The 24,141-nt window shown below is 35.3% G+C and overlaps 1 pseudogene; it reads right to left on the reverse strand.

Annotated features, from left to right (window-relative positions):
* Nucleotides 1-5,914: 5,914 nt before the first annotated feature.
* Nucleotides 5,915-7,737, reverse strand: LOC141523516 (cleavage and polyadenylation specificity factor subunit 6 pseudogene; annotated as a pseudogene).
* Nucleotides 7,738-24,141: the final 16,404 nt, after the last annotated feature.

The raw sequence follows: 24,141 nt of genomic DNA on the forward strand, positions 1-24,141 counted from the left end.
TATCTCTCTGGAAGATAGATTTGGAGACAAGAAAATGATGACATATAATAGTTGAATAACTCATATCAAGTCACACTGGCTTATGATTCAGCAACACAGTAACAAACATTTCTCAAGAACTACGTCTGGTATTGCACTAGATACTGAGGACACAATAAACATTTCTTAAACAGTTCCTAAGTGACCAGAAATTTAAATAAGAGTGGAGGTGCAAACTAAGGCAAAAATAGCACTATCCCCAGGGCATTTACAATCTAATGGAAGAGACAATATGTAAAATTACTATGTACAATAAATAAAATATATATATATATATGGGATATATATTGAGATAATCATGGAGTGATTATATATTATCTATAGGGAAAGACAAAATGAAAAATAGCTTCTGGCCTCAAGAAATTTATATCAAAATGTGCGGGGAAAGGAGAGTGAATACAACATATACACAACCAAGTAAATACAAAATATACTACATTTAAAATAATTTCAAGAGAGAGCAGATTATGAATTAGTGAAATAAGGAAAGGCCTTAGAAGGTGACATTGAGAGAGCATCCTAAAGAAACAAAAGATTCTGTAAAATGGAATGTGATCCAGATCACCAGCATAAAAGAATGAAAGTAGGAACATATAGCATGCAATTTTATTAGCTATTCAACAAATCTTTGTAGAATATAAGCCCTTTGAGACCAGGAGGGATCAGTAATAGTAATTTTTTTTTATCTATGCCCTCAGTATTTAACATGATGCCCATCATGTAGTAAAAGTGACAATGTACTAATCATTCATTTGATTTAATTGACTCAGTTTAGGGTAGACTCTTCTCATTTTAAAAACCTGAGCTCATTTTGAATTTCAATTTAACAATTTCATTATATTGCCATCGTATAGAAATTAATTCAGTAATGTTTGTCTGAGTTCAGGATTATGGAATGTAAAGCAATAAAAATCAGAGAATCAGAGAATTAGAACAGAAGAAACTTTAGAGGTCAGGAAGTTCAATCCATTAGTTCTATAGACAAGGAAGATGATAAGCAAATTATCTGGATTACACAATTAATAAGTACTGAGTCAGGATTTGAACCCAGGTTTTCTCAACTATAGTCCAGCCCTGGACTCACTAAACTACATTGCCTCTAGGGTCCTTTGAGATAATCAAGTCCAATTTCCTTATTTTATATATGAGAACACTGAGGCCAGAAATGTAATATGACTCTTCTAATATCATCCAGAAAGCCACAAACTAGGATTTGAGCTCAAATACTCAGATTACAAAAATCATAGTTCTTTCTACTATGCTACATTGCCTACAATACAATCAAATCATGTTTCTTGTCTACAATAATATCTAGATTTCTCAGTATTTTATAACTGTCTTGCCCAAGGTCATTTTGCTGATATGATGAGATTTTTTTTCTTTTCTGCTATAGCCTCACTTTACCTCTCTGGGCTTCAATTTCACTGAAAGGCAATAGATCAGATGACTCCTAAGATTTCTTCTGGCCCTGTTATTTCATATCAAGCAGCATGTAAAGCACTTCTCACCAGCTAATGGGGACAGACAGTATTCAATTTTGAAATTAGATACCTTCATAAATACCTAGAACTATAAATAATTATGTTCCTGTCCTATCTCAAAATGGCCCCAATTTTCAGAGTTTGGCCTCAATTAATTTTTTGCTATAGGTTAAAATTGTGCAGTTTAAAAAAGACTATAGTGGAGGGTTGAAGATGTTGAGAGCATTATGGAATATAAAGTGCTGCCCATTTCCAACCTATTAAAAGAGATCAGTGACTCTTTTAGGGGAATGAGAATGGGGACAGGGTAGAGATGGTGGTGAAATAACTTCAACCTCCTAATAACTTAGAAAACCCAGGGGACTTGAGGAATTCAGTGGGGTCTCATAAACAGAAACTTTGGGCAAGACTGTTATCTTCTTTTTAATTTTTTTTCTTTTTAGAAAGATTTTATTTACTTTGAGTTTTACATTTTCCCCCCCAATATTGCTTCCCTCCCCCCACCCCCTACAGAAGGCAGTCTGTTAGTCTTTACATTGTTTCTGTGGTATACATTGATCTAAGTTGAATGTGATGACAGAGAAATCATATCCTTAAGGGAAAAAATAAAATATAAGAGATAGCAAAATCACGTAATAAGATATCGGGTTTATTAAAATTAAAGGTAATAGTATTTGATCTTTGTTCAAACTCCACAATTCTTTCTCAGAATATAGATGGTATTTGCCATCATAGATGCTACAAAATTGTCCCTGATTGTTACACTGATGCGATGAGCAAGTCCATTAAGGCTGATCATCACCCTCATGCTGCTGTGAGGGTATACAGTGTTTTTCTGGTTTTGTTCATCTTTCTCAACATCAGTTCATGCAAATTGCTCCAGGCTTCCCTGAATTCCCATTCCTCCTGGCTTCTAATAGAACAATAGTGTTTCATCACATACATATACAAAATTTTATTAGGCCATTCCCTAACTGAAGGACATTTGCTTAATTTCCAATTCTTTGCCACCACATAAAGGGCTGCTATGAATATTTTTGTACAAGTGATGTTTTTACCCTATACCTCTTCAGGGTATAGACCCAGTAGTGGCATTGTTTGATCAAGTGGTATGCACATTCATGGCCTTTGGGAATAATTCCAAATTGCTCTCCAGAAAGGTTGGATGAGTTTGCAGCTCCACCAGCAATGTATTAGTGTCCCAGATTTCCTACATCCTTTTCAACATTGATCATTGTCCTTTCTGGTCATATTGGCCAGTCTGAGAAGTGTGAGGTGGTACCTCAGAGTTGCTTTAATTTGCATTTCTCTAATAATTAGTGATTTAGAACAATTTTTCATATGACTATGGATAGCTTTAATTTCCTCATCTGTAAATTGCCTTTGCATATTCTTTGACTGTTTGTCAATTGGGGAACGGTTTGTTGTCTTGGAAATTTGGCTTATTTCTCATTGTGTTTTAGAAATGAGTTCTTTGTCAGAAATCCTAGTTGTAAAAACTGTTTCCCAATTTACTACATTTCTTTTGATCTTGGTTACAGTGGTTTTGTTTGTGCAAAAGTTTGTTTTTAATTTAATGTACTCAGAATTATCTAGTTTTTTTAATGATGTTCTCCATCTCTTCCTTGGTCATAAACTGCTTCCCTTTCCATAGATATGACAGGTAAACTACTCCCTGATCTTCTAGTTTGTTTATAATAATGTTTTTTTACAAGACTGTTATCTTCTAAGAAAAGTTCCATAAGGCCTGAATGAGTCATCAGTGTCACATGAATTTTCTGATGTTTCCAAAGATTATATGTACAAAGCAGCCTTGTTATTATTGTTTGTCTTTAATTCTTGGAGAGGACCAAAATGACATCACAATGTCAGGGTCAATGTACAATGTGTCTAACTGTGATTGATCAGAACAAGTGGGAACTCAAAAGGCTCTCCCACAGTTCAGGTACAAATAATCCATATGATCATTTGGGAGGGAGATATCTTTAAATTTGTACATCTCACATTTCTTTTGAGATGCCACAATTTTATTTTGCTCATAGAGCATAGAATCTTCTTTGATATTAGCATGCCAGAATGGGCAGTCCTGTGTCAAAGTCTCTATGTCATACAATTAATTCCAAACTTCTTCAGAGAGACCTTGAAAGTGTCCTTGCATCACTTTTTTCTGACCACCATATGAGAGCTTGCCTTGTGTGAGTTCCCCATAAAATAGTAAATTTGTCATTCAAATAATTTGCACTCTGCAGTAAAGTTTGAATGCTTGACAGTTCAGTTTGAGAAAGGACCTCAGTGTCCTGTACCTTTCTTTACCTTGCCAGATGATCTTCAGAATCTTCATAATACCATTCAAATGAAAATGATTCGGTTTCCTGGCAAGGCACTATTAGACTATCCAGGTTTCATAGACAGACAGCAAAGAGATCAGCACAACAGTTCTACAGATCTTCAGTTTGTTAGTCAATCTAAAATCTCTACTCTTCTTTCAGAGCCTCTAGAGCTAGCTATAAATCTCATTATCAATGTGCATATCCCTGCAAAGTATATTACCAAGGTAAATGAACTTATCCAAAGCATTCAAAATTTCTCCATTTGCTATAATTGATGGTTCCATATATAGATGGTGCAACTCTGGCTGGTGGAGAACCTCTGATCCATCTCAGCTTTAGAAGCTGCATTGAATGCATTGAATCTCTGGATACTATAGTATTATAAAGGGTATTTTTTAAAATAAAACTTTGTTTTACTTTATACTGTTTTGCAATTATATAAAACATTTTCATATTAGTCATTTTGTACAAGAACACTCAAAAAGAAAAAATTTTTAAAATAACATGCTTCAGATTGTATTCAAACAAAATCAATTCTTTCTTGGTAGCAGTTAGTATATTTATAATTAGTCCTTTTGGATTGTCTTGGATCCTTGTATCGCTGAGAATAGCTAAGTCATTTAGTTAAGTTCTTCATCGAACTATATTGCTGCTATTGTGTACAATAGTCTCCTGGTTCTGTTCACTGTCAATCATCAGTTCTTGTCTTTCAAGATTTTTCTACAATTATCCTGCTTGTCATTTCTTACAGCACAACAATATTCCATTACAATCATATGCTGCATCTTGTTTAGCCATTCCCTAATTGATGGGCATCCCTTTAATTTCCAGTTTTTAGTCACCAAAGTGATTTTTAATAAAACGTATGACAGTGACTAAAATTATTTTTAACCTCTTCATATAGATAAATAAATGGGGACTTAAAAAAATTCAGTGACATTCCAAAATCCCAAAGCTAGTCAGGGGCAGAGTCAAATCTTCTAATAAGTCCAATAAGCTGCTATTTTGAATTCCTGATGAATTGACTTAGGGTTTATAATCACTCATTGTCTGAAAAATAAGGAACACTGGGTTTGAGGCAATAGGGAGGATGTACTCATCAAGCAAATTAATATGAGAAAATCAGGTCATTCATTGGGAACCTGACCACAGAAAGTATAATTGGAGATCTTTAGTTCAACCCAAATTAGTCAATTCATTTCAATTTATTTTGGGGGGTGTGAAAGGCAGTGGGGTTAAGTGACTTGCTCAAAGTAACACAACTAGGTAATTAAGTGTCTGAAGTCATATTTGAACTCAGATCCTCCTGACTCCAGGGCCAGTGCCCCCATTGCAATTCTTTAACATTATGTTATCTAGGAGTTGCTGATCTGTACTGATGGGCAGATTCATCTTGGATGCTCCATATACTAATGAAATGATAGACTGGCACCCCCAAATAGAAAAAGAAAATACAAAAATCATTGAAATATATAAAGACAAAATAAGGGAATAACAACAAACAAGCAAAATTCCATATCCTCATCAAGCTAACATTTTAGAAATGCAATATGTGAACAGAAAAGGATATACAGTGCATCTATGCATATAATATATAATAACTTAAGAAGAAAGCATTAACAAGAGAATCAAGAGAGGTTTCCCACTGAAGGCAGCAGATGAATGGAACCTTGAAAGTGTAGAGGAAGGAATACTTTCCAGACTGGGAAATAACCTATGGAAAAGCACAGACAAGAGATGAAATCCTAAGTTTAGGAGACAGCAGATATGTCACTTTGCCTGGTTCATAGAATTTTTTTTCCCCATTAAACAGTTTATTACAACACTACATCTATTGTAATCAAAGTGGTGCTGTTTACAGACATTATCATATGAACATTTTAACAAGAACAAACTACTATAAAAACAAGCATTTGCTTGACATTTTTTTTTCCAATTGCTTGCACATTATAGTGGCCAAATGTATATAACCAGTAATAAAGTTGCAAAAGCTATAACTTTTAAATCACACAGGTTTCCTTCAAATAAAACAGTTAAGCAATATAAAAAGTAAAAGAGCTACTGGTTACCATTTATGCAGATTTGCTTTATTCAGATCTATTCCTGTTCATTTTATCCATGAATCCTTACAGGTTCAGTTCAATCACAAGAAGCAAACTGCTGGACAAGTGTCATTTCCCCCCATGAAGATGTTTCTTGTCTTGCAAGGTGTTCCTCTTCCTTCAGCTTCTCTTAACGGTGACGATATTCTCGCTCCCTATCACATTCTCTATCACGGTCTCGATCACGATCCCGATGTCTTTCTCGTTCTCTGCTTCTCTCTCTATAATAATCATCATGACGATCTCTACTACGGGATTTGTGACGTCTGCTCTTTTCTCTGGATCTACTGTGGTCCCACTCTCTTGATCGTTCACGTCTTGATCCAGAACCATAAGATTTGGACTCAATTCCATGAAGGCAATCCTGCAAGGAACTAATAAGCACTCTGCAACGATCATCAGCAGATACTTTGGATTGTTTAATTAAGGAAATAGCAGTTACCAATGTCTTAATAGCACTCCCATAATCACCAGCACTGGCATCAGACACAGCTCTTGAAATGGCACTGCTCGAAATCATTGTTTCTATTCATGATTTCTTCAAACTCTGCTTCACTTAATGGCATTCTTGCAGCATCCATTTCTCTTCCAGGGGGCCCATAGTCACCTCTATCATGAGGGGGAGGTCGGCCATATGGGTCGGTGGGTGGTGGACCCCGGCTGTCTGATGTTGGCATGCCACTGTTAGTTGGTGGGGGAAAGAAAGCTGGGTTCACGTGTGGAGCTGGTGGGGGGGAACCTGGAGGTGGTCCAGGAAGATGTGGAGGAGGAGCAAGTATGAGGAGAGGCCCAAGTGGGCCAGGTGGGCGAGGTGGAAAAGGGCCTGGAGGCAAAGGTGGTCCCTGCTGTGGAGGTGGAGGACCAGGAGGGGGGGCCATAGCCTGGCACTGGAGGTGGAGGACCAGGAGGAAGTGGACCCAATGGAGGCTGCCCAAAAGGCTGTCCTGGAAAAAGAACTGGTGGTAGAGGGTGATCACCTCGATTAGGAGGCCCAGCTAAAGGAGGAGGAAGAACCTGACCAGGAGGTGGAGGACCTGGTGGGCCGGGAGGGCCTGAAGGACCTAGGGGTGGACGTGGTGGAGTTTGTCCAGCTGGGAAAGGTGGGGGTGGCCCTCTTGGTCCAGCTGGTCCAGGAAACCTGTCCCCACCTGGAACAGCCCCTGGAAAATGGCCCCGTCCTCTACCACCTTGTGGAAATGCTGCACGTGAACTGCCTCCTGGAGGGCCAGCTTTACCTTCCCCAGACATTTGTCCTGACTGTGTAGTTTTCCTGGATTGCATTTCAAATTGACTCAGGAACTGCTTATTACAAGGAGTCACAACAGGATTCTGACCATGTAGTTTTCTTTTAGGCAACAGATCCATTAATTTTTTTGAGGATGCTTCAGATTCAACACCAACAAGGGCAAACCCCTTGGATTGGCCATTAGCACGGTTTTCAAAAAACTTAATCTCCAAAATATCATTTACTCCCAAAGAATGAACTGCTTCAGTTAAATCTTCATCAGTTGTCCACCATGTGAGATTTCCAATGTACAAGGCAATTCTCTTTCCAGTATATGTATAGACAACATTTGGTGCTGATCCTTTACCTACATCATCGCCAACAGATGGTGGGAAAGCATCCATGTAATCTCGATCCTTTGGGGCATCTCCATTATTTGCAGATGGAGAGATGACATCATCATACAAATCTATCTGATCATGCCCACCATATTCAGCTTCCTGGTTGAACTCTTCGCCCACATCGGCCTAAATGTCTATGTGATCCACCCCATCCGTCATTTTCCTGGGGCTGCCGCTGCCGCTTGCCGCCGCAGCCTCCTCCAGCAGCTCGGTCCTCAGCAGCAGCAGCAGCCTCATAGAATGTTTAAACGGAAATAATGAGTAACAAATTTGAAAAGGTAGTCTAGAGCAACATGGTTAAGAACTTTAAATGGCAAATAAAGGAACCTGTATTTTAAACTAGATGTAATAGAAAGCAGCCCCTAATGGAGTGAAACAAGGCTGGATGCTCGCTCCAATACTTTTTAGCATGATATTTTCAGGCATGTTGTTAAGTGCCTTCAATGAGGATGCATTGGGGCAGCTACCACTCTGATGGCAAATTCTACAACTAGAAAAGATAAGTCAAGAATAAAGTGGAGGGAATATTGGTGCATGAACTGCTTGCAGATTGTGCACTCAATGCAACCTCTGAAACTGAAATGCAACAAAGCATGGATCAATTCTCTGCTGTTTATGTTAATTTTGAGCTAATAATTAACAAGAAAGCACAGATGATCCATCAGCCAGCACCACAGCACCCAAATGTAGAGCCATTGTTTATAGAAAATGGAGAAATTTTTAATTCTGTGAATAAGTTCACTATCCTTGGTAGCATTATTTGCAGGGATGTACACATTGAAAATCAGATCAGCACACACATTGTCTGAGCTAGCTCAGTATTTGGGAGAATATGAAGGAAAGTGTAGGAAAGAAGAGATATTAGACTGACTACTAAACTGAAGTTCTGACCTCGTGGACAGTATATCAACTCCATGCCAGGAAACTGAGTGACTTCCATTTGAAATGTCTTAGGAAGATTCTGAAGATCACCTGGTAAGACAACATACAAGACACTGAGGTCCTTTCTCGAATGAAACCACCAAGCATTCAAATTCTGCTTCAGAGAGCACAACTTCTAATAACTAGTCACAATGTTTGAATGCCCAAAAGACTATGTTTTGGCAAGCACTCATATGATGATCAGAAAAAAAACAATACAAGGACACTCTCAAGGTCTCTCTTAAGAACTCTGGAACTGATTGCATGACATGAGAGACATTTACACAGGCACCTGGCACTTCCTCATCAAAGAAGGTGTTGTGTTCTATGAACAAAGCAGAATTGTAAAGGGTGTAAAGAATTAAAGAAGCACAAATTTAGAGAATTCACCTCAAATTATCACATGGCTTATTTGTTCCTAGTTTATGGAAGAGCATCCCAAGTTCATAATGGTCTGATCAGCCACAATCAGACACTGTAACTTGACTCTAACATAAAGATGCCATTTTGGTCTTATTCAAGAATGAAGGAAAACAACCTAAAAGGAAGCAACTGAACCTTTTGAATAGGTAACATTTATGTTTAGAGTCATGTTTTAAGATTACTTTGGCTTCTAGGTGAATGAAAACTAGAAATATGGAAACTGTAGAGACAAGGAGATCAATTATTTGCATACAAATTTAAATGGTATAGGACTTAAGACATAGTGAGGGTCAAGGGGAGGATTAGACAGGGAATAGGGCAAATGAAAGAAATATGTTGAAGAAATAAAATTAATAAAGCTTAGTGCCTTATTTGGTTATGGAGGTAGAGAGAAAAACTGAAAAGTAGAGTATAATTTGCAGTTTTGAACCTGATTGACTAGCTAGATGGTGTTATCCTTAATAGATATGAAGAAATTTGGAATTGGGTTAAGAGGGAGAGATTATGAGTTCCATTTTAGACATGTTGAAGTTAAAATATGAACAGAACATGCAGGTAGACATGGTAAAGTCAATATGGAATCCCTCAGAAAAGAGATAAGGACTGAACTAGAGTCAATGAGATTTGTATTTGTTGTGTTCAGTTCAAAATCACTGTTTCACTATCTTTCAGTGAGTGAAAACTTCCATAAAAGTCATTGAATGCCTATCCCCATTTGATGTGGACTATGGTGATAATTGTGTTGATAATGATGATGATGATAAAGAAGAAAAAAGTAGAATATATTAATTATATGTTGATCAAAATGTATAAGGAGACATTAAAATAATCCAAGAAGAAGATATCAAGATAAATTTGATGATCAAAATTCTCCCTTCTAACTAATACCTTCTGGTAGGATATAAACTGTATATTACTTCTATGCAACTGCCATTCCAAATGGGGATGGGTGATTATAATAGGGATAAGGGTCATAATAATAATTGCAACTTTTTAACAAAGCACCATCAGGATTCAGCAATGAAAATATAACTATGAAGTACGAAGTATTTTGTTGTCATTATCAGCACTACTAATGATGCACTTTGCTATATAATAAGGATGCATTATAAACAGGAAATATGATTTCAATTATCATGGCAAGTAGTATGTTTAGCATCATGATATATTTGAAGAGAAACTGTAATTTTATGTACAGCTTATTTGGGGGGGTAGTAGTTTTATTTTGGTGAATCATTTCTTTTCACTTTGCCTGTGCTCGATTTCCTTTCACAGTATCCAGTTTCCTCAGCAGCCTGTTATGGCAGCTTCTTCAAGTAGTTTTTTTTTCTGTCACAAGGATTTAGCACTCCCTATTGTGTTGAATTCAGGACAGCAAAGAGCTGAAGAGAGATTAGAAATCAGATGCAATTGGAGAAGAATTCAAGGGCCATCTAGTTCAATCTAGATCTGAACAGGAATCCAAATTTCAACATAATCACCAAATGGCCCTGCAACCTTTACTTCGGGGGGCAGGGGGAGAAGAAAGGGGAGACAAACTTATGTTCAAATCAGCCCATTCTACCTTGCATACTCTCTCTCTCTCTCTCCCCTAGTTGTATCTTCTGAGCAAGCTCCAATTTTTCAAAATCTTATTTAATGTAATACATGAATACTCTAAAATATTATTGTTCTATAAGAAACCATAAATGGTTGGACTCTAGAGAGAAGCATGGAATGACTTACATGATGCTGAGCAAAGGGAGTAGAGTCAAGAGAACAATGTACAAATCAACAACATTATGAAAATGAACCACCCTGATGGACACAACTCCTCTCCACAGTCCAGAGAGCTAAGACAACTGTATTAGCCTGGTTATGGACTATATTATTCCCAACCAGAGTAAGAAAACCAAAACAAAACTCATGGGGTAAAAAAATCCCTATGAATCTGATGAACACTTTATAAAATGTATTTCTTATGTATCTCTTTCCCTTAATCCTAATTTCTCATGTCAACATTTACTAATTTGTAAATTTATTTAACAAATTATGTATGTAAAATGCTAACCTGACTGTTCCCTTCTGGGGGGGGGGCAGTAGGAAGGAAGGGTGGAGGAAAATTTTGTAACTTGGAAATATGCATGTACAAATGGATGAAAATTTTTAAAAAAATATTAATTTAAAAAAATCTTATTTAAACTATGGTGCTTGGAAGTCCACATCATATTTCAGTTATTGTAGTGTTGAATGAACAGTATAAGCAGGACTCATTATAGAAATCTGGAGCTGAAAGGACCTTGGAGATCACCAAATTTAAATCTTTAATTTTATAAAAAAAAAAAAGAAGAAACTGTTAATCAAAGAGTTAAAGTGTTATCCAAAATCAAACATAAATTTAGGAAGAGCCAGAACTGGGGTCACTATTTGCTTCTTCCCTTTACTTCACATTGTTTACTCTTTACCCCCCAAAAGATGATTGTGTTTCATCATTCTTGGGGCAAACAACATCTATTTATGGAAGGTTCATTGTGTCTGCTAAGGACTCAAAATAAATAAACAATCATCCCTTGTGAAATCAATATTCTAATTCTGGCTCATTGCCATGGAGGCTGCCACACAAAGGGGAACAGAAAAAAAATAGTATTGAATAACAAAATGAACATTCATGCATTTATTAAGTGGAAAAGATTGGATTTAGCATGTGTGTGCAGAGAAGATGCCTGTAGGAACCTTGTTTCATATTTCTCATTGTTTTCATTGTACCTAGCCTAAAGATTTATACTTACTAGGGTCTTCAATAAATATTTGACAAATGAATGAATAAGGAGAAATAAAGGGGAAGGATAGAGTTCATAGAGCAGGGTGAAGGGAAGACACTCAAACAGTTGAAGCCTTGCAATAAATGATAATATTTGGTTCAGTAGAATAACTTAATTGCATAATTGCTAGAGGGCATCACAGCTGCCTACAAATGCTCCCATCTTTTCTAGTCACAACCTGCATCACGTCCCTATTCTCCATTCAAAAGCTGATGTCTCTGCCTATATTTGAAACAGGGAGACAAGTGCCCGCTTCCTTCTATTCTAAAAGATGTCTCATATTCTTCCAATATTCCACATTCTTTAGTATGAAAAGAATTGAGTTAAATAATTTTTGTCTATACAGAATAGTTTAAAATTTGAATATATGTACCCTTTACCCTCATACATAAGTCAAACTTAAGTTTCTTTATGAAAAAGACTTGCTTTTTGTTGCTTGTTTTCTTTTTTTTCTTTAAATGACCTGTATCTAGTACATAGTAGGCACTGTATAAATGCTGCCATAAATATTTTCGTTCCTAAAGGACTTTTTCCTCTTTCTTCAATCTCTTTCAGCTATAAGTCTAGCAGTAGTATAGTGGATCAAAGGGCATACACAGTTTTGTATCTTTTGTGACTAATTCCACACTGCTTTCTAGAATGATTATATCTACTAAGAAATGCACCAACAGTGCTTACATGTGTCTCTTTTCCCTAATGCCCACCAACAATTATCATTTCTTTTTTTGTCAACTTTGCCCCTTGGGAGGTGTAAGGTAAAATCTCAGAATTGTTTTAATTTGAATTTCTCTAATTAGTAGTAATTTGGAGCATTTTTGCATATTTCTATAAATTGCCTGGGTTTCTTTGCTTCATTCAATTAAACCATTTATCAATTCTTTTTCTTAAAAATTTGTATCAGTTCCTTATATATTTGGAAAATGAGACTTTTATCAGAGAAATGTGCTCCCAAATTTTCCCCAGTTAATTATTTCCTTTTAATCTTAGCTTTATTGGATTTGTTGATGTAAAAACTTTTTTAAATTTATGTCATAAAAATTCTTTTTAACTTCTGTGACCCTCTCTATTTTTCACTTATAGAGGTAATTTTTCCATGTTTCTCTAATTTGCTTTTGATTTGACCTTTTATTTCTATAAACACCTATTAAACTCTACTAAATCCCAGACACTCTGTAAAGTAACAAAGATACAAAGAAAGGTAAAGACATTTATAAACTCAGCCTTTTCTTTCCAGATAAAATACACTTTGTAAAAATTGTAAGGTCCAACCCCATTATAACAAAGTGCTTTTTGTATATATTTTAGTAGGTTAAATCATGAAGATTTTTAGTAGACTAAAAATTTACTATCACCCCCATTATGAAACTTTAACAACCCATTATCTAAATAACTGGGTTGCATTTCCATAAAGGAGAAATATATATCACATGGTTATTTGGGTAGCACAGGATAAATGAGGGCAGCTGGGAGGCTAGAGTGCTGTGTCTAGAGTCTGGAAGGTTTCTCTTCCTGAGTTCACAGTCCTCAGACACTTAGTACCTGTGTGATCCTGGGCAAGGCACTTAATCCTGTTAGCCTCAGTTACCCCTCCTGTGAAAAGAGATGGAGAAGAAAATAGCAAAACACTAAAATATCTTTGCCAAGAAAACTCCAAATGAACTCACAAATCATTGGACATGATTGAGAAACAATTGAACAACAAAGAACAATAGGATAGGTGACATGAATCAGTCTGTTACCAAGAGAAAAAGGTTAGGGGAACATAGAGTAATGATAAAAAATTAAAAGATTGATGAATCTCTATTAGATTGTCAAGGCTAAATTTGACATTAGACAGACTATTCAACCAGTAGTCAGTGAGCATTCATTAAATATCTACTACATACCAGTCACCAAAAGCAAGAGATGAGGAGGAAAATAATTCTAGGCATAGAGGACAGTGAAAATGCACAATCCAGAAATGGTCTATCTTGTGTGAATAACAATAAAGAAACCATATTTCATTGGATGATGGATTATATAGGAGGAGGTTGGTAAGGTGTAAGAAAACTAGAAAAGAAGAAATGAGAAAAGCTAAAAAAGGGCATTTGAAAAGAGGATTTTAAAGAATTGAACCTAGAAGTAATAGACTGTCTTTACTGAAGTTAGTTGAATAGGAGGTTGTCATGGACAGATCTGTACTTTAGAAAGATCAGTTTGACAGGCTTACAATGGATATGGGTCAGAGAGAGAAATGAACCAGGCAAACCAACCTGCAGGCTACAATATAGTCTAAATGTGGAGTGATGAAGATCTATACCTAAAGTGGAGGCAGAGTCAGAGGAGAGAAGAGGGACAGTACAATTTATAGATCTTCATCACCACTTGGATGTGGGGTGGGAAAAGTGGAAAGTGAAGAGTCAAGAATGACACCTAAGATACAAACTTGAATGCCTCAGAGGATGACAGTGCCCTCAACAGTAACAGGAAAATTAGGAAAAATGATTGTTTTGGAAATGTAAAATTTGAAATGTCTATGGGAAAGTGTTCATGATATCAAAGTGCAGTTGGAAAGGTGAAATCTGATTTGGAAGAAGATTCAGCAGAGGAGACTGAGCAGGAATGGAAAAGTAGGTTGAGGAGAAGTAGAAAAGATTAATGTCACAGAAAATCTAGAAAGAAGAGAGTATCCAAGAGAAAAGGTGACCAACAGTGTCAGAAGTGGCAGACTGGTTAAGAAGGTATGAGGGTTGAGAAGTAGCCATTAAATTTGGTAATTAAAAGTAAAAACATTAGTAACTTTGACTAAAGCTATTACAAATGCATGATGAATTCAAAACCCAGAGTGCAGAGAATCAGGAAAAAAACTACTTATACTACTACTACTATATTCTTTCAATGAACAAGCATTTATTAAGTGCTTATTATGTGTCAGCTCCTGTTATCACAACAGACATTGGATATTCAAAAGCAAAAATAAAACAACACAAAAGTCTCTTCACTGAAGGAATGCCAATGTGTTTACTATGAAGAAGAATTTGTCTCTGGAGTAAAAAATTGGGGATTCCAAAAGGAAATTACTCAGCATTGAAGATAGATCCCATTATGATAAATCAATGGGAAAGTGTAAGCAAGACAAAATGGACCAAACTGAAGATCATAATAATAATAATAGTAATAATAATAATAATAATAATAGCATTTATGTTATGTTTTAAGCTTTGCAAAGTGCTTTACAAGCATCTCATTTTATCTTTACAACAACTTTGAAAGGTAGGTACCATTATTAAACCCATTTTACAGTTGAGGAAATTAAGATAGGTAACAGTCAAATAGCCAGGAAGTTTGGATTTCTTTGGTTTCTCCACCATTCTCTTAGGAGATTTATAATTCAGAAATTTCATCTTGCAAAATGAATTCAACTTTTCACTTACATCTAATCAATACCATCTGCCTCTTTGAATGGAGAGTGGCATCACAAACTCCTTTATTTAATAAGGGAAACAGGACTGATATCTCTTCACTCAGTTACATTCACTTTTGACTTCTTTGGCTTCTCCACTATTCCTTCAACACAGGTATACCTTCTACTCTTTTTAAATTTCCTTTAATTTATTGTCTTCCCATGTTAAGAGTGTAGTAAGGGAAGCTAGGTGTACAGTGGCTAGAGCACTGGCCCTGGAATCAGGAGGACCTGAGTTCAAATCTGGTCTCAGACACTTAATAATTACCTGTGTGACCATGGGCAAGTCACTTAACCCCACTGCCTTGTTTAAAGGAAAAAAAACACAAGAGTGTAGTAAGTTCTTTGAAGGCAAGGATCATCTTTCTTTTTCCTGGTTGTATCCCCAGTACTTAGCTCAACACTTGGACATTAAGGGTTTAAAATATGTTTATTGATTTATTATTAATTGAAGAGTCTGTGACTGTATTTCAATTCAGGTTTAGCTTGCTCCAGGTACAAAACTTCACTGTGCCTTGTGCCTCCCTAAGAATAGGATTTGATGTATTCTTCTTTTATTATTAGAAAAACTCTAGTTATAAAACTTTTTTAAAAAATACTACTTTTTAGTTGTGTTTTTTTCATGAGTTATTTATTGCAGTTATTACTGAGCAGTAGCAGAGAAAATATTGCCACCCTTGAAGAGTCCATGGAATATGGATGTGGATATTTTTCCTGGGTTGTTTGGGATTTTGAAATTATCTTTCTACTTGAGAAAATAAACTATATGCTCTGTGTGTATGTGGCGGGGAGGGGGGCTGAAAGGGTCAGATATAAAATCTATTTTTCAATTAGTTGGGGATTTCGTTAGTTTGGGGCATAATTGACTTAGTACAAATCCTTATTGATTGATATATTGGCTGTCCTCTGCTGTCACTCTGGTGATGACTTTATTTTTAAGAATAAACTATTAAAAGAGGGAAAACATAAGGAAAATGTAAACACTCTTTGAATTATAACCAAAGGCAGAAAGACTAACATGAATTATATTTCTACTCATGAGAGAAAGAGGAGTAAGGATACCACCAAAAGGTCAAGCTTATAATCATCCTACCTATGTCCAATACCATGGACATTAGAGGCACATCATTTAGGCACTGCTTTTAGGGATGTCTCAATTCAGCTACTTAATTTTTTAAAATATAATGGCAAAAATTTTTTAACTGAGAAATTTCTTCAACATCCCAACAACACTGGGATGATTTCTTTTCAGTAAAATGTTCTTTTCACTTAGAGGATGAATAAGGGAAAATTTGGCACCATGAATAGGTGCTAGGTAAAAATGACGTTTATTTGATACATTTCTAAGCCAGCAACTTTAGCTACTGTAATATGAGCATGAGTTCTATAATCACGACTGTGATTAGCAGCTAGACGACTTATTCTTTTGACAATATAGTATTTTTGACATAGACATATCAATTAAATTTAATATTTTTATTTTGAACCTTAAATTATTATGTGTTTTTTGAAAAAGTAAAATGAGGAAATGTTCATTACCAAACAAGTGAGTGAGAGGATCACAGAAGATGAAATGGTCAGTTTTGATTTTTTTTTAAATTAAAACTTCTAACTAAATAAAATCAATGTATTTAAAAATTAGAAAGGAAATAGTTAACTGGAAAATATTAGTTGCAACTAATTTCTTTGAAAATGGTCTGATAATTATATTATCTATGGAACTGATTTAAATATGAAAGAATGATAATCATTCCCTAATGGATAAATGTTCAAAGGATATGAATAGGCAGTTCTCAAAGAAGACCAGCATATCCACAAGAAGTAAGAAAACCACATGAAAAATATTCCAAATCATTTTTAAAAGTTAAAATACTCTGAGGCTCCAACTCATATCCACCATATTGCAAAGATGATACACAAGGAAATTGACAGTTGCAGACAGGGATGTGGTAGAAAAAGACCTACCAATTCACTTTTAGTGGAGCTATGAATTGATCCTACCATTCTGGAAAGCAATTTTAAACTATACCCAAAAGGCACTTAACTGTACATACACTTTAATATAATAGTAGCATTCATTTGTCCTCAAAGAGAAACAAAAAAAGAAACAAAGGACCTATACTTAACAAAATTATTCAGAACAAAACTTTTGGTAATAGCAACAATAACATTAAATAAAAGAATTTAAAGGGATATCACTTAAGAAATGGCTGAGGGCAGCTAGGTGGTGCAGTGGATACAGCAACAGTCCTGGCATCAGGAGTACCTGAGTTCAAATCCAACCTCACATTCTCAAAACTTACTTAGCTGAGTGACCTTGGGCAAGTTACTTAACCCCATTGTCTTGCAAAACATAAAAGAAAAGGGGCTGCTAGGTGGATAGAGCACCAGCCCTGGAGTCAGGCATACCTGAGTTCAAATCCTGCCTCAGACACTTAATAATTACCTAGCTGTGTGGCCTTGGGCAAGCCTCTTAACCCCATTTGCCTTACCAAAAAAAAAAAACCACTATAAAAAATTTTTTTAAAAAGAAAAAGAAAATGAAATGATTTAACAAATTATTATAAATTAATGTAATGGAATACTGAATTGTCATAAAACAAATTTTAAAAGCTGGTCTCAGAGAAAACTGGGAAGAATTGTATGGCATCATTGAAAAAAGTATTTTAAAAATCTAAATAAAAGAAAAAGTTATTAATTTAAGGATCAGACTGTTTGGATCTCAAGGAAAAATAAAATTAGTTAGAATAAGATCTCTCATGTTACTAATGACACAAGTTTAGTGAAACTAGGTTTTTTATTTAGCCATTCATATGTGTAAATCATTTATTTTTTAACAGTGTTTCCATCTTCTATTTAAAGAATGATTTGGATTGACCTGGTATAAATCATGAGTTCTTTTTTTAACCAGCAGTTTAAGGAATTCTTCATGAGGAAACTCCAAACCAGATACCAAAACAAATAACTCACCCACATCTGATATTTTTACAGACTTGCCTACAAAACCAAGGGATTAAGGGCTATATCTGTTTCCCCACAGCTATTATGAATCAGAATTAGGATTTAAGGCCAGGTCTTCTTGATTTTAAAGCCATCTCTTGATTTACCATGCCAGATTGCTGGGATAGCTAGGTAGAGCAATGAATAGAGCCTTGGAGTCAGGAGAATGGAAGTTTGAAACTATCCTCAGATACTTGACTCTTACTAGCTATGTGGCCTTGGGCAAGTTACTTAACTCTGATTGCCTTGCATCCAGGACCATCTTCGGTCATCTTAATTCATATCTGACCCCTGCACCTAGAAGCTCTGGAGGAGAAATGAGGCTAGTGACTTAGCACAGCACCCCCTCACTCAAATTCAATTCAAGTGCTAGTTGTGATATCACCTACATGATGTCATGGTCTTCTTTGAGAACGAAGGACAAATATCATGCCAGATTGCCTTTCTCAAATCAATTACATTATAGATTCAAAAAATGCATTTCACGAAAAATATTATGCTCAGAAGTGAAAAAGGAATAAAAATGTACATGAGTAAATATACAATCATTTTTCCCAAAATATCAAAGTTAGAAGGAATGTTAAGCAATTTCCTTTTCCAACTCAATCATTTTATAAATGAGAACTATGAAACCCAAAGAAGCAAAATGACTTGCTCAAAACCAGAGCATTAGTATTATTATTAGTATTAATAAACTCATTTATCATTATTAAATAAATTAGTGCCAGTATAAATCAGGAAATGTAGTACAATTTTCTAATTCTTGATCAGATTTTTGGTCAGTGATGTTTCTACTATACCACACAGAAATAATTTTTTATTGAGAAAAATCTTCATACTTTAGAAAGAATATTATAAAAATGATCTAAAGCAGTGTGTTTCAAGATTAAATGGTTTATAAACAAAAAAAGTAGGGAAGTGCCAATATAGTGAAAGGGTTAAATTTCTGACTTTGCTTCAGCTTTTCTTAAAAAAAAAAAGAAAAACACTTTAAAGTGAGAATTATTTTTTTCAAGAATCACTAAAACCAAACATCTGCTTCTTCTGCTGATTTGAAACCAAGTTTAAAAAAAAAAGACACAACTTTCCAGGGTAATGCCATTTAAAATCACACACACACACACACACACACACACACTTAAAACTTTATAACAACCAACTATAAGAAATATAACCCATCAAAAGTCTTCTTAGAAATATCCATTAAAATAAGAAAAAGAAATTAATAAAAAGATGAGACTTTTTTGTTTCTATAAGATGCCAGTGTAACTCATCTATTTATTTAGTTGCAGAGAATTAAAAAAGTGGAGGGAAAAATGAAAATTCTACACAAATTTTATTACCTCAAATTTTAAGCCTGTTATTATTACTATTATTATTTGCTTACCCATTGTAGCAATCTAGAATTATGCAAATGTCAACCATTGCCAAGAGATGGACAAGAAACATTAATGCAGTAGCCTGATGGTAAAAGTAAATACAGATAAGTTCATAATACTCTACCAGGAGTTATTTCATCACCATCACTATTTGGTTGGTTGGTTCTTGTCCTTAGTTATTGTAGAAGACAAAAGTGATCTCACTCTGAGATAAATTGCAGTGTGTCTGACTGCAGATGATCAGTCCAATACAAGCTCAGAATATTCTCCCACAGGTCAGGCACAAATAGTCCATGTGAACACCTGGGGTACTTACTCTAAACAAATGTATGTGCTGTGTCCTTTGAGCTACTTCAATTCTACCTTCCTCATAGAAAGCAGCATCTTCACTGAAGACAACATGCCACGCTGGATAGTTCTGTGCCAGTTTCTCCCATACTGTACAATCAAATCTAAAATTCTTAAGAGAGAACTTCAGGGTGTCCCAGTATCACTTCTTCTGAGCCCCCCCCCTTTGTGGGTGCTTGCCCTATGTGAATTGTCCATAGAACAGTTTTTTTGACAAGCATACTTCTTGCATTCTAACAACATGCCCACCCCATCGTATTTATGTTCCTTTTAAATTTTGGAATGCTCAGCATTTTAGCTCAAAAAATGAACTCAGTGTCTGGGATCTTCTCCTGCCAGGTGATCATCAGAATCTTCCTAAAACAATTTAAATGGAAGTGATTCAGTTTCCTGACATGATGCTGGTGGACTGTTCAGGTTTCACAGGCATAAAACAAAGAGATCAGCACAATGATTCTGTAGTACTTCAATTGGGTAAATAGTCCAATACCTCCTCTCTCTCTCCTACATTTTCTTTGGAACCTCCAAAATACTGAGCTAGCTCTGGTTATCATTATATCAATCTCATTGTCAATGTGTACCTCCCTGGAAAGGACACTGCCAAGGTAAGTGAATTTGTCCACAGTAATCAAAACTCCATTTCTGCAAATGATGGTTCCATTATATGGATGGTGTAGTGCTGGCTGATGGAGCTCTAGAGTTTTCTTGGTGTTAATTGTTAGACCAAAGTTAGCACAAGCAACAATATTTTGTTGCATCTCAGCTTCAGAGGCTGCAGTGAATGCACAAGCACCTGCAAACAGAAGATCATGCATCAAGGCTTGTAGCCTTTTCAAGTTGACCTTGGCTGACCTTGATGCTATGTTTATTCTCCATGAAGGCATTTAATAATATGGCTGAAAACATCATGCTAAAAAGCATAGGAGTGTTTCATTCCATTGGTGACTAGAAAATCGTGAGAACATTGTCTATTATCTAGAACCCAGACAACATGGTATCATAGAATTGATGCATAGTGCTGATGAACTTCTCCAGGCAACCAAATTTTGCCATAATTTTCTATAAACCTTCATGATTGATGGCATCAAAGATCTTAGTTAGATCTACAAATGTTGTATACTGAAGTCTCATCTGTTCTTGACATTTTTCCTGATGTTGTCAGGCAGCAAACACCATATCAAATGTTCCTTGACCCTTTCTTAAGCTACACTGGCTCTCAGGGAGGTGAACATCTTCCAGGTGAAAGATCAACTTATTGTGAAGGATTCTGACAATAATCTTAACCAGGATAGAGAACCAGCCTTGGAGTTAGGCCTTGGGCAAGCCACTTAACCCCATTGCCTTGAAAAACCTAAATAACAATAATAATAATAATCTTAACCAGGATTGACTAAAAGAGAAATACCCTCAAAAAAAACTCTTAAAAAAAAAAAAGAAAAGATCTAGGGGCAGCTACGTGGCGTAGTGGATAAAGCACCGGGCCTGGAGTCAGGAGTACCTGAGTTCAAATCCCGACTCAGACACTTAATAATTACCTAGCTGTGTGGCCTTGGGCAAGCCACTTAACCCCGTTTGCCTTGCAAAAAAACCCTAAAAAAAATAAGAGAAATACCCCTCTGATTGTCACAGGGGAATCTATTCCCTTTTCCTTTATGGAAATAGGCAATGGAGGCATGCTTGAATTATCTAGAACTATGCAAATGTCAACCATTGCCAAGAGATGAACAAAAGACATTAATGCATTAGCCCTATGGTAAAAGTAAACATAGAGATGTTCATAAGACCCTACCAGGAGTTATTTCATTATCATCACTAATTACACGTTTTAAAGTATACTTTCCCACATCAATTTATATATGAGGTAGTTAGCAGGATAATCACTAAATATTTTTAAATAAAAACTAAAGACAACATGAGAAAATACAATTAAAATAATGCTCAGAAAAAATAGATCCCTGAGATAGAGGTATACTTATTATATAATCAATTTAAAATTTTGCGATATACAAATCAGTGAAAAAAGAAAAAAGGATTAATAAACTAAATATATATTTTTTTTAAATTAGAAAAATACAAGTTTATAAGAAAACAAGTTATTCCCCAAATGATAAATGATTAATGGATATGAAACGCAATTCTCAGATGAAGAAATTAAAGCTATCTTTATGTCATGTGAAAAATTGTTCTAAGTCATTATTGATTAGAAAAATGCAAATTAAAACAACTCTGAAGTACCCTCTCACACCTATCACATTGGACACTATGACTAAAAAGGCAAATGGTCAATGTTGGATGGGATGTGGGAAAAATGGGACACTATGTATTGATGGTGGAGTTGTGACCTTATCCAACTTTTCTGGAGAGCAATTTGGAATCATGCCCAAAGGTCAATAAAACTGTGCATGTCTTTTTATTCAGCAATGTCACTACTAGGTCTGAAGAGATCACAAAAAATTGCTAAAAACTCACATGTACAAAAATATTCATAGTAGTCCTTTTTGTGGTGGCAAAAAACTGGAAATTGAGGGGATGCCCATCAATTGGGGACTGACTAAACAAGTTGTGGTAGATCAATGTGAAGGAACACTATAATTCTATAAGAAATTATAAGGGATGGGATTTAAGAAAAACCTGGAAAGACTTACATGAACTGATGCTGAGTGAAGTGAGCAGAATCACACTAACAACAACATTGGGTGATGTCCAACTATAATAGACTTGTTCATTTCAGCAGTACAACAATCAAAGGCAATTCCAAAAGACTTGTGATGTAAAATACCATCCATATACAGAGAGGGAACTGTGGAGTTTAAATGTAGAGCAAAGTTTACCATCATCAATCTTTAAAGGCTGTCTTATGTATTGTCATTTTTCTCTCTCTTTTTTTGGAGATTTGCTTGGATTTGATTCTTCTTTCACAACATGATTAATATAGATAATTATGTTTATCATAATTACACATGTAGAACCTATATTAGATTTATTTCTGTCAGGGGGAAAGAGAAGGAAGGGAGGAAGGGAAAAAATGTAAAACTAAAAACCTTGCAAAAGAAATAATTGATGAAAACTACTGTGGCATTTCATTAGAGAAACAAATAAGAATATTTAATAAAAATTAGAAAAATAGCAAAGTTAAAGTATATAAAATAAACTTATTTGAATCATCAACATTTCTATATATTACCAACAAAACATAGGAACAAGAGATAGAAGAGAAAATCCATTTAGAGTAACTGTAGATTACATAAAATACAAACTCAGAAACTATATGAAAACTATAAAACATTTTTCATACAAATAAAATCACTTCTAAATAATTGGGCAAATATCAATTGCTCATAGTATGCTGAACTAATAAAAATGAGAAAACTACCTAAATTTTATTATTTATTCAGTCCCATACCAATCAAACTAACAAAATATTGTTGAGCTAGAAAAAATAGTAACTAAATTCATATGGAAGAACAAAAGTCAAAGAATATCAAGGGAATTAATTTTAAAAAATTAATGAAAAAAGCAAGGTAGATAAGTCATACCAGATCCAAAATTATATTACAAAGCATCAGTCATCAAAACTGTTTGGGACTGGTTGAGAAATAGAGTGGTGGATCAGATTAGATTAGAAAATAATTACAGTCATATATTGTTTAATAAACCTAAAGATTCTATTTCTGGGATAAGAAATCACTCTTCAATAAAAACTGCTGAGAAAACTGGAAAATAGTATGTCAGAAACTGGTGGTGTTTGTCTTTCACTCTTGTAGAAAACCCTGACATCAGAGGAGGTGATATAGCACAACAAGCACATGAATTGGAATTGAATGAGGGGGAACTGTGCTAAGTCACCAGCCTCACATTTTTCTTTCAGAGTCATCTGTGTCTAGTGATCAGATATGAATTCAGAACAACTGGAGGCGACCCTGGATGTGAAGCAAGCAGGGTTAAGTGACTTGGCCAAGGTCACACAGCTAGTAAGTGTCAAGTGTCTGAAGCTGGATTTGAACTCTTGTCCTCCTGACTCCAAGGTCGGTACTCTAACTACTGCTCCACCTAGCTGTAGAAATCAGACATAAGCCAAAAATCTCACACCCTATACCAAGGAAAGGTCAAAATGGAAACAGGATTTAGACATAAAAGATGATACCATAGGCTAATTGGCAGAAGAAGGAATAGTTTATCTGCCAGAGAAGAGATAGAGAATATTATAAAACGTAAAATGCATAATTTTGACTAAATTAAATTAAAAATA

This window comes from Macrotis lagotis, chromosome 1, assembly GCF_037893015.1.
Source record: "Macrotis lagotis isolate mMagLag1 chromosome 1, bilby.v1.9.chrom.fasta, whole genome shotgun sequence".
Taxonomy (NCBI): domain Eukaryota; kingdom Metazoa; phylum Chordata; class Mammalia; order Peramelemorphia; family Peramelidae; genus Macrotis; species Macrotis lagotis.